We start from the raw sequence: 12,830 nt of genomic DNA on the forward strand, positions 1-12,830 counted from the left end.
GCAGCAAACCTACTCACTGAAATTAATGTTATTTAAAAATTGAATAAATCTGACTATTTGTAGGGAATATTTTAAGAAATCAAGCCGGGTAAATGGGAATTCGCTTAGTTTGCAGATTTGCTAAAGTGTTTTTTTTTTTTTATAATCTCCGCCACACCGCAGTAATTATCTCCAATCATCTTAAAAAAGCGTCTTAAAACTAACTATAAAGAATAATCAATTGATGAATCAATTATCTTCATTAAATATATAATTTAATTATAAAATAAATGTAAGAAATAAATTTTAAAAAATGTATTTTAAAGCGTCCTTGACTTCCTTGCTAACGGCTAGTATTTAAAACTTCTCTGGCAACAAGGCAATAAGTTTTGAAAAATATATATGGTTCCAGTAAATGTTATATCAAAAAAGTAACTGTTATCCTTCAAACTCGGACATGTTAAATTTTGTTCAAAATGATATAAGCACAATATTTTTGTATCAGACCAATTCATATAGGAGCTTTCACAAAACCTACCGAGCTTGGCGTGATAAGTGATAGACGGAGAGATGGTGAGCTAATAGAGAAAATAATTCTAATATTCAACGACTTGCATCACAACTACCTAGGTGGTGAGAGGTTTACATTATAACATATCCATTACAGTAATGTGGACTGGAATATAAAACTATTTTTACTTATTTTAATTACTGGAGGAGGAGGACCTTGAAAAAATCCTGCTGAACATGGCGTGATTAGTGATAGACGGAGAGACGGTGAGCTAATAAAGAAAATAATTCTAATATTCAACGACTTGCATCACAACTACCTAGGTGGTGAGAGGTGTTAGATTATAACATATCAATTACAGTAATATGGACTGGAATATAAAACTATTTTTACTTATTTTAATTACTGGAGGACCTTGAAAAAATCCTGCTGAACATAGCATGATAAGTGATAGACGGAGAGACTGTGAGCTAGTAGGCAAAAATAATTCTAATATTCAACGACTTGCATCACAACTACCTAGGTGGTGAGAGGTGTTAGATTATAACATATCAATTACAGTAATAGGGACTAGAATATAAAACTATTTTAACTTATTTTAATTACTGGAGGACCTTGAAAAAATCCTGCTGAACATGGCGTGATAAGTGATAGACGGAGAAACGGTGAGCTAATAGAGAAAATAATTGTAATATTCAACGACTTGCATCACAACTACCTAGGTGGTGAGAGGTGTTAGATTATAACATATCAATTACAGTAATGTGGACTGGAATATAAAACTATTTTTACTTATTTTAATTACTGGAGGACCTTGAAAAAATCCTGCTGAACATGGCGTGATAAGTGATAGACGGAGAGACGTTGAGCTAATAGAGAAAATAATTATAATATTCAACGACTTGCATCACAACTACCTAGGTGGTGAGAGGTTTTAGATTATAACATATCAATAACAGTAATGTGGTCTGGAATAAAAAACTATTTTTACTTATTTTAATTACTGGAGGACCTTGAAAAAATCCTTATGAACATTGCATGATAAGTGATAGACGGAGAGACTGTGAGCTAGTAGGCAAAATAATTAGCCTATATAATGAAGGAAACCTACAAAGATTCATACAAACAATGAACGAGGTTGTTAGCCGAAGTGCTACTATTTTTGTAGGATAATAACTCATTACAGAGGAAATCCTTCTAATGCTGAATAAAACTGGTATTTAATATCAAAATTTTTGCGAATTTCTCCAAAAGCAAGAAGCTTTTACCGTAGGCGTTACAGTAAGACCTAGGCGGGGAACAATTTTCAAGTTTTTCATTTTAGGGGTCTTAAAAGTAACAAACACCAGTCGTTTATATTTATATTCATGTAGTGTGTATATTTTACATTCTTTTTAAGATCCCAAAATATAATCTATAATGGTCCCGTAACCAAGCCGTTGCCTTGCCGCTTATAAGAATCATTCACTAAAATACATTAACTATTAATGAATGAATTTCATGAATGAATTCTATTTCGACGTCATTGTTATATTATAGCTTTCCTAGCCAAAGATTTGCCTTGTTTTTGCTGATCGATTGTTTAACTGTATTGTCAGTCCAAACCTTTGTTATTGCTTTTACACAATTATTTTGAACTTTATTGTTAAATTATTGCTTTCCTAGTTAAGATTATATTTCCTGTTACCAATGTTGCTCTGCTCCTTCCATAGATTTAAGTTAGTTGTTAAGTTTTCTGTTAAAATGCATGTTGTTACCACATAGGCTTCTTGAATCCACATTGTAAATTGGTGATATTGCCGTTGGAATAAATAAATAAACAAATAAATAATTTCAACATGCATCAGGTCAACTTGAACATAGCTTTTACCTTATATAAATATACAAGGTACCAAGATATAAATCTCGTTCAATACCAAACAAATTAAATGCAATACAATTTGTTTTATAATTATTAATCGTTCCACGGCTTTTCGCACAACCGCATTATGCCAATTCGATCCTTAGACTTTTGTTAGGTTTCTTAGGAAAGGTATATAATAAAATATTAAAATCGGAGGAAAATTTCGATACGCACTTTGTTATGAAACTATACAATGTATACACTCAATAAATGCAAAAGAAACGTAAAACAATTTATTTCTATGACATTAGACTTTCCGCGTTTTAAAACAATTTAATACAAAACTATACAATATGTACAAAATCAATATAAAGCAAATGCAAGATAATAAGTTTCTAGCCTAGTAGACTATTTTAGGACGCTTTCATCCCTTAGCCGCCTTCATAAGATAAACACATTATTATACATATGGGATTATGCATTTCAAAATGGGAAAGAGTGTTGCTTCAGCATGTAGATGCTTAACGAATAATATTACAGAATATAGTGTTTTCCGTATTTATATGTGAGTGACTGTATGTAAAATTTAAATAACATAGATTATGGAAGCAGTTAGATTATAATTGGGCAAATTAAAATATTTAAAACATCAATTCGTTTAATTAAAAAAAACCTAACTGTTTGGTCCACAATGGCATGACATGCCGGGCACGTTATCGGTACTCGTACTTGAGTACCAATTGTTGGGAGACAAATGCCCTCAAACATCCACTATACAACACTGGGTGCCCACAGGGGAAGGGGGTGCAAAGCCTCGTGGGCTTCATTACACCACAGAAGCGACACGTGTTAACGGAACAAGAGAATCAAGAGTTGGAGTTCATTGAAACCTAAACAAAGAATGAAAGAATGTTTGTTGGGGTGCGAGCTTTCTCTCCCCGGCAGGTAGCTACAGCCCCGACAAGGGTCGAAGGGACGCTGCATATAACAGACAAATGTGCTTTTTGGACAGACCTCACGTTTAAGTCCCTACCATGTGCAACTCTTGGTTTGTATAATTCAAACAATAAACATCTATCTATATATATAACTAGCTGAACCCGGCAGACGTTGTCTTGCCTTTGACTATTTATAATCCCGCGGGCTTTGCCCCGTTTAACTTCTTAATTTTCAAGATGATCTCGTTCGCATGGCTCAATCACGTCCTGACTGAAGTTCGTTCGCTACGCTCACTCACCTTTAGGTTGGAACTCGTTCGCTGCACTCACTTGCCTTCAGGTTAGCTCGTTCGCTACGCTCACTTGCCTTCAGGTTAGCTCGTTCGCTACGCTAACTCGCCTCCAGGTTGAAGTTCGTTCGCTACGCTCACTCACCTTTTGGTTGCAAATTAGCTGTTGTCATAAATTTAAAAGAAATAATAGTGCTGCACCCTGTTGGTAATCCTTGTAACTTTAATGCTATTGAACATCATAGAAGACTGGAATGGCTTTAAAGTGTTGAATGATGTGCATGCAATCGCCGATGCATTGTCATCAAAAATAGTAGAAATATATGACTCTTGTGCTCCGCTTGTTACAAAACGAGTGACGAAGGGGAAGGCTCCTTGGAGAAATGATGGGATTAAAAACTTAACTAAGTTAAAACGTAAATTAAAATCAAGGTTTCTTCAGACACAAAGTTCAAATGATCAATCCATGTATATAAAAGTTCGAAATAGGCTGAACGGGACAGTAAGAAAAGCAAAGAAATCTTATTTCAAAGATAACATAAACTGTCAAGACTCAAAATCTTTTTGGAAGACACTACGAACAGGGGGAATCATAAAAAATCATTGCAAAATCAAGTGCACGTTTTCACCTGATGAGTTAAACACATTTTTTGTTAGCATGGGCTCTGGACAAAAGGCATCTCAAAGTCTTATAGATTATTATAGCACCAATAATTCTGTCAAGTGTGGCCAAGTTTTCAGTTTCAAAACTGTGAGTCAAGACATTGTAAAGCACATAATGAATGACATTAAAACCAGTGCCTGTGGAACAGATGGGATTTCCATACAAATGGTAAAGGCTGTGAGCCCGTATTGCTTGGAACTGATTACGCATCTAGTCAATTTGTCATTAATGTCAGGCCGTTTCCCTGATGGCCGTTCCTGGTTGGAAAGAAGCTTTGGTATTTCCGTTGCCCAAAGCAAAGCAGCCTGAACACATTTCTCATTTCAGGCCCATATCAATTCTTTCAGCACTATCAAAACTGGTTGAAAAAGTGGTGGCTAGCCAACTTGAGCCTTTTATTGAAAATATATTGCATGATAACCAGTCAGGCTTTAGGAGAGGCTTCAGCACAACATCGGCTTTGCTGAACGTTATAGATCAGCTGTACAGAGCTTAAGATAATAAGCTCAATAGTGCCATGGTAACTTTAGACTTTGCCCAAGCTTTTGACTCTGTTGACTTCGAGCTACTAAGAGCCAAATTAAAGTATTATAAGTTTGACCAAACAGCCCAAAATTGGTTTCAATCTTACCTTGAAAACAGAATGCAGGTAACCAAGGTGGATGGAGTTACCTCTAAAGCCCTTCCAAAAACATGTGGAGTGCCTCAAGGAAGTGTGCTTGGGCCTCTTTTGTTTATCTTGTATACTGCTGACATGAATGAAACATTGTCCCACTGTTCTCTCTTTTCGTATGCCGACGATTCACAGCTACTCTTCTCATTCAAAGATTCAGAGATTTTGCAGGCAGAACAGGCAATAAATGCTGATTTGACAAATATATATCAGTGGTCAAAAAATAATTGTCTTAGGTTAAATACTGAGAAGTGTTCAGTTATACATTTCAGCAATTGCTTGAGAAACACTCTTTTAAGCCACCGAAATAATGTAAATATACTTTTGGAAAATGATTTATTGAAGGTTACTGAGGCTGTTAAAGTCCTTGGGCTTACGATTGATACAGAATTAAAATTTTCAAAGCAAGTAAAAACAATCGTACAAAGGGTAATATCTTTACTCAGAGTGTTAAATAGATTTAGGCATATATTAGCTGAGAATGTAAAATTACAAATGGTTAGATCCCTGGTAATGCCAATAATAAACTATGCTTTGCCTGCCTTTGGGTTTTCTTTGTCAGCTGAAAATTTGAATATCTTGGACCGCTTGCAAAATAATGCTCTAAGATTTGTATATGATCTAAAAAAATTTGATCACATATCACATACGAGAAAGGAAAGTGAAATGTTACCAGTGCAGGTTGTTTGCGTCCTTGAAACTGTTGCCATAGTACATAAAGTGGTCAAAACCAACAGACCCTCCTACCTCAAAGATAAACTAACCACTCGAAAAGAAATACGAGATAGGTGCACAAGACAGGATAGCCTACTGCATTTGCCTCGTGTAAACTTTGAATGTAGTAAGAAGGGGTTTTCTTTTTTCGGCCCTCAGGAATACAATTCCTTACCTGAAAGAATTAAAAATTTAAGTTATAAGGCTTTCAGACAAGAAACAAAAAAACTTTATTTGTAAATATAGGCTGGTTGAATTAGTTTTAGTTAAATTATTTGTTCTCTTTTATTATTGTATTGCAGACTTTGTACCTGACTTGAGTTGTTTTGAAAAGCAGTGTATTTATGTACTGAAACCCGCTTCAAATAAAAGACGTTTCCATTCTATTCTATTCTATTCTATAGAACAGAACCAACTTGTTTAATTGACACAGCTGTTAAGATTCATTAATTCCATTTCTCATAAGGTTAACATGGGAAACTCCAGAGCCACTGGGGCGGAGCCGATTGGACGGATCACGAAATTGATGGTATATAAACCTATTCCATGACATTCTACACGTATGTACCAAGTTTCGTGGCAATCGGTTCAGCGGAGTCTGAGTTTATCACTGCCAAACAAACAAACAAATATATATACAAACATCCTCTTTTATACTTATAGATACGCTAAGCCAATTTTTGTAAACAGAACTCCTCCCTTATTTTTGGACCGATTTTAATGGTTAAAAAGTCAAAATAATGGCTCTGATCTGTAGTTTTGCAAAGTGTTTTTCATTTTTTGAAATCTTTATTAGTTTGGGCAGGATCATCCATTAAAGTTGGGTTTCCTCCCATAAGATTAACATGGGGGAATCCAAATATTTAATTGGAAACTTTGTCTCCACTAATTTGAGAGAACGGTTGGGTGTAGAAACTTGGTAGAGGTGTCCAAAGAAAGGTCTTGGTCTCTAGATGAGTTATCAAAAGAAAAACGAAGTGAATCCCATTAGGGCTCTGCCCCGCAGAAGCCCTTAAAGATCCCTCCACAGATGTGTTTACATTTTGATCATGTGGATAATACTTTTGAATTAAACATCTGTTAATTCTTAGATTGCATTTTAAACAACACAAGTTTATTGGGAGTTATTGAATTGTCCAAAAAGTATTTGCAATGTTATTTAATGATTTTAAAATTGATTTTATTCTGTATCATGCCATGTTTTCCAATATAACGTTCCATTACGAAATCAGTTGACAATCATTTTATAGTAACTCTTACAATTATTTCTTATTGAACTATCTTATATACGGGTGTACGGGTTGTTGTCTGCCTTTATTACCACTTTTGCCTATATTTTATCATATTATTCTAGACAGATCATCATAGGTTCATTGTCATTGTCATAGATGATTTCAATCATTGGAAAAGTCTTTGATTGTGTAATAAAATACAAAATAATAGAAGTGCAGAAGGGCACGTTGTCCATATGAGCCGTGTCCATATTTTGTACAGAAACTGGATAAAACATATTACAATATTTATGTAGAAATATGTGCATGATTTAGTCATTAAACTGGAAAACTGCAATTTACTGCAGACTTTTCAGAGAGGTTACTTCGATGTACAGTATTCATTCCGCTTAGTAAAAACATAATAAGGGTATGCATACAAACAAGAACTTCAACTTTTAGAGAGCCTTTGAATGTTATTAGACTGACGAAGATGGTTCTGCATGTTAACTATCGCTACTCTTAAACAAACACCATTTTAATTCATCTCTAAAAAATATATTCTAAAATATATCTAAAAAAATATATAGTGGACTGAGCAGCAGCCTAAAAATACTATGTAACTTACTTATACAGTTACAAAATGCCCAAACTCGCATTTATAATTCGGCTTATATTTCCTCAACGGATTAATTATCTGTAGAAGAAGTTCATTGAGCTCTTATCGTGTCTAATAACATCCAAACACTGAAACCTTGGCTAGAATGGTACCGGTACCTATCTTTGACAAATTATTTGCAGTGGCCTATATTACGGACCGTGGCCCACTAGGTTGGTAACATTATTAAAATTACATGACATTTTGGCTATAAAAATGGCACAAAGAGTAAATACTGGTACTTAAGCAGCTACACACTGTCATGACAGATAGGTCATATTCCTTTTAAGCTAGGTCACATCATCCCTTATAATAGCCCAGTCAATGAATGCAATAAAACAGCCTTTTTCGCAACTAAATGGTGGAAAGCTGGATTTTTTATATGTGATAGAACCACATGAGAGGTGCATTTTCCCAAAAGTCCCCACTTCTACCCCTTGAGCTTTCCCCCCCACCCCCCTCCAAACATAGAAATTGCAGTGATTTACTTAATTGATCATAATTCGAATGTTATGTAAGCTATCGAGCTGCAATTTGTTTTATTTTATTTCTGATTAGTTTTCCTACAACTTTTGTATTTATAACATTTTTCTAAAACCAATACTTAGGGAGATATAAAATTTAAACTTCGTAAAAAGCTTTGTTTCAGAATGCAAAATCTTGTTTTTCTCTATGTATACTTTTAAATATAAATAATACGCAAATATGGTTCAAACAAAAGTTTTAGTACGTTTTTCAAGGTTTACAAATATATTATTGGTTAGTCATCTAGGTGACCGGGTGAAGAGCTGGGCGTCGGCAAAGTGAGCGCGTGCGCGCTAGTTGAACACCTCTGCGCTGCGTCATCGCATCTAGCCCAGCCAATAAACGCACCAACTGCCTTTTTTCGTCGCTAAATAGTGAAAAGCTGAGTTTGTTATATGTGATAGAACCACTTAAGACGTCTATTTAATAAAAATCCCCTGAATCTCCCCCCCCCCCACCTCCTACAAACCTGGAAATATCAGTTGTTAACTTTACTGGATATAATTCAAATTCTACGCATGTCATGTAGTGAAATTTGGTTTAGTATTATTTTTAATTAGTTTATCTACAACTGTTGTACTAAAGATTTTCTTATAAAACTATATCCAAAGAGATATAACGTTTAAAATTTGTTTATAATGTTTATCTTTATGAGTACACAATTTTGTTTTACCCTCTATATATTTTTTCCAAATAAAATACGCAAAATGTTTCAAACAAAACCTTTAGTATGTTTCTTAAGATTTATAAATATATATTTGATAAGTCATCTGAAAAAAAACTGATGTAGTGTGGGGCGTCGGCATTGTCGGCAAAGACCGGGTGCAGGCTTCCGCGCAGCGCAGCACCGCCCGTCGATGCGTCGCGTCATAGGCACCGACATCGCTAAGTTCTCAAAGGTTTTATACAAATGCTATGGCCTTGTACTTTTTAGTTTACTACCAAAACAATCTGTATCCAAGCTTAACCGTTAACAGTAAAAACAATTATTATTTAGATGGAACCCAATATTTTTTTATAACCAGTTTTGGTTCAGGTAAATTAATCTCTACCTACTTACTTGTTATACTTGCAATACTTTTAACACTTGATTTCTTCATATTTGACCAACGAAAGTTTGATAGATTGAGGTATAGAACACTAGGCCTAATAAAAACTTTAAAAATCACTATAAACATACTCTTTGCTCTTCCTTACGTTACAATGTGCTTTCCATTATCTAACACCAATGGGACTCGCTTTGTTCCCGCAAGATTTATACTAACTGCGCCTCGCGGTCAGTAAAGATCTAAATAGTAAACTGAAAATATACTAATTAGATGAAACCTAATCATTTGTACATTTCTTAAATTTATTGTTGGTTTTAACTCGTTTATCATTTAAAATAATTATTTATTTAATTATTTCTGTCAATGGCTAAACCTATTGACAATAATATACATGGATACATATATTAGATTACATAAAGCTGGGTAAGAAACATACTGAACCCAATGATGAGATGATCCAATTCGCCTATGGGTCTGAGGATGATTGGAGTGTCGAATCCAAATCGACGACCACTTACCATCTGTTATGTATATTTACAGTATTGTCAGTAACATTATAAGTGTAAATTTATGATTTAAGTGTTGGACTATTAGACGTATTTTCTTTTATTTACTTTCCAATTAATTAATGTAATAAGGCATATATCCAAAATTTATAATTAAGTAAGAAAAAAACTATTTGTGTCCCCATACATGCAGGCAAGACTATTTACGGGAGACATACAGGCAGATTACTCAAATTTCTTAACATATTGTGTAGATGTGTCAATCAAATTGAGGTTTTTTTTCGTAAAAATCGGCAGCAATGTATTACGAATCTGCTTTACGGCACTAATACGTGGTCCAGATCAATCATTTTTAGAGACTCTATACTGTGAATCTTAGTGAGGTTCTGTTCTCTAATATTTTATTGTTTTCATGTTATCTAAAAAATTAGTCAGCATAATAGTTCTTTATTGGTTTTTGGTAGACATTATGCAAACGTTTAACATCGCTAATAAAGATGAAGGCGCTTATTAAGTGTTTTGAAATCTCCTCTCCTCTATATAGACTTAATAAAAAAGTTAGTTTTAACATTGACTGGTTTTAATTTGTGTTCCTTACCATGATTAAAAATGGCTTATAAATACTACCGACAGTTTTCTACGTTGTTCGTGATATTATTTTAACACAGGCTTACAACTCATGGCAGAGCAGCCATATTTTATTTGCTAGGGGGAAGCGTGAAGAGTGGGACATATCAACGATAGGACGCAGTTTGTATCAAGGATTAGTGAGTCGACGAAAAATTTGTACTGACCGTGAGGTGATTCATTTAGTCACGGTTTAGCTTGGAAACAGATTGTTTTGGTAGTAATGTAGGCTACAAATTAGGAAGTCTTAGGATTTATATAAAGCAGTTGAGAACTTTTACCGGCGGTGCCGGTCCTTATTAGGCTATGTATGGACGGGCGGGGCTGCGCGGATGCTGATGACTAATCAAATATATGTTTGTAAACCTTAAGAAACATACTAAGATTTTTGTTTGTAACATTTTGCGTATTTTATTTGGAAAAAATATATAGAGGGTAAAACAAAATTGTGTACTCATAAAGATAAACATTATAAAAAAATTTAAACGTTATATCTCTTTGGATATAGTTTTATAAGAAAATCTTTAGTACAACAGTTTTAGATAAACTAATTATAAATAATACTAAACCAAATTTCACTACATGACATGCGTAGAATTTGAATTATATCCAGTAAAGTTAACAACTGATATTTCCAGGTTTGGAGGGGGTGGGGGGGGAGATTCAGGGGATTTTTGTTAAATAGACGTCTTAAGTGGTTCTATCACATATAACAAACTCAGCTTTCCACTATTTAGCGACGAAAAAAGGCAGTTGGTGCGTTTATTGGCTGGGCTAGATGCGATGACGCAGCGCAGAGGTGTTCAACTAGCGCGCACGCGCTCACTTTGCCGACGCCCAGCTCTTCACCCGGTCACCTAGATGACTAACCAATAATATATTTGTAAACCTTGAAAAACGTACTAAAACTTTTGTTTGAACCATATTTGCGTATTATTTATATTTAAAAGTATACATAGAGAAAAACAAGATTTTGCACTCTGAAACAAAGCTTTTAACGAAGTTTAAATTTTATAACTCCCTAAGTATTGGTTTTAGAAAAATGTTATAAATACAAAAGTTGTAGGAAAACTAATCAGAAATAAAATAAAACAAATTGCAGCTCGATAGCTTACATAACCTTCGAATAATGATCAATTAAGTAAATCACTGCAATTTCTATGTTTGGAGGGGGGTGGGGGGGAAAGCTCAAGGGGTAGAAGTGGGGACTTTTGGGAAAATACACCTCTAATGTGGTTCTATCACATATAAAAAATCCAGCTTTCCACCATTTAGTTGCGATAAAAAACATTTATTGACTGGGCTATAAGACTAGGGGAAACCCGTCGAAATCGACGGTTACTTTCAAGGCTTACGTTAATTCATCTAACTGCGATGAATTGGGTGAAATATACATATTTTGAGCATTTAACATTGCTCAAAAAGTAATAAGTGTAAAAACAATAACAATATTGCGTTAGTTGCCAAATTTGGTTGTTCATTCAATGATTAAAATATTTCCTATCCTGTACGTCATCGGAGTTATTATTAGTATGTTATATGGTATCTCTTCCTTTGGTAGAACCTTTAAATAGTATTTAAATCGTATTGGTGGATCTTATAGTTTAACACTTCCGCGACTTCATCAGTGTTTGAGAAAAGATATCTGTTTGTTGAGAAGACACGTTCTAACTTCAAAGGGAGGTATATCCGTTACAGTGTAAGTTTGATTTTCCTTCGTCACGTAGCGTCAGTTCATATCGTACTTCTGTGCAAATGAATGAACCCTCTAGCATAGTTTTGAGAAATTGACTTTGGAGTTACTGGGTGTCGTGCCAGAAGCGACCGTGCCAGAAGCGACCCGTGCCGCTAGCGGCACGGTAGAACATTGGTGGGTCGCTAGCGGCCCAAGAATTTGGAGCGGGAGGCGAGTTATGAATTAACGCCGATTCAACTTATATTCTTAACAAAAACTAAACAGGATTTCACTATAAAACCATTAAAACGATTTCCTGTCACATTAAGGCTCGTATAAATTTTCTACCCGTGTCTTTAACACTATTTACGCGAGTTGCGTACACTACTTTACCTACGACATTGTTTTAATTACTAAACATCACTATTCATAATTTCCAAAAGACGTTATGTTTTCGTTTATAACCTCTCATTGCCACTGACAGTGATGCAATGAAACCATCGATCTCTAATAATAGAGATCGATGAATGAAACACACTAATTGCAATTGCACCAATCGACAACTAAATTGGCCTGAACAGCTGATTAATTGAATTTTGAATCATTACAATTTTACTTTTCTCTCAATCCTTGAACCTCATTGGTCAGTTGCCCGTGTTGTTATGAGTAAAACTATGCTGTTATGAAAGTAAACAATGCTGTTATGAGATACTTTTCAATTCTAAGAACTGTACTGAAACGGCTACTTTAAAAAAAACGGTCGTAGGTAAAATACATAACAAAATACTCCCGCCGCAGCAGTTCTGCAGACTAAATTTATTCCCATTTGGGAAATAAAAATAGTTTTTTAAATTGTATCGTATAATTCATACGAATATACATTTACCAACACATATACATACATAAATAAAATAAGCAAACTATAACAGTTTGTAGACTCCAGGTGTATTTATTGTAATAGGCCTAT

This window comes from Macrosteles quadrilineatus, unplaced genomic scaffold (genome assembly GCF_028750875.1).
Source record: "Macrosteles quadrilineatus isolate MER2022 unplaced genomic scaffold, UCM_ALF_1.0 Scaffold_9__3_contigs__length_116548681, whole genome shotgun sequence".
Taxonomy (NCBI): Eukaryota; Metazoa; Arthropoda; class Insecta; order Hemiptera; family Cicadellidae; genus Macrosteles; species Macrosteles quadrilineatus.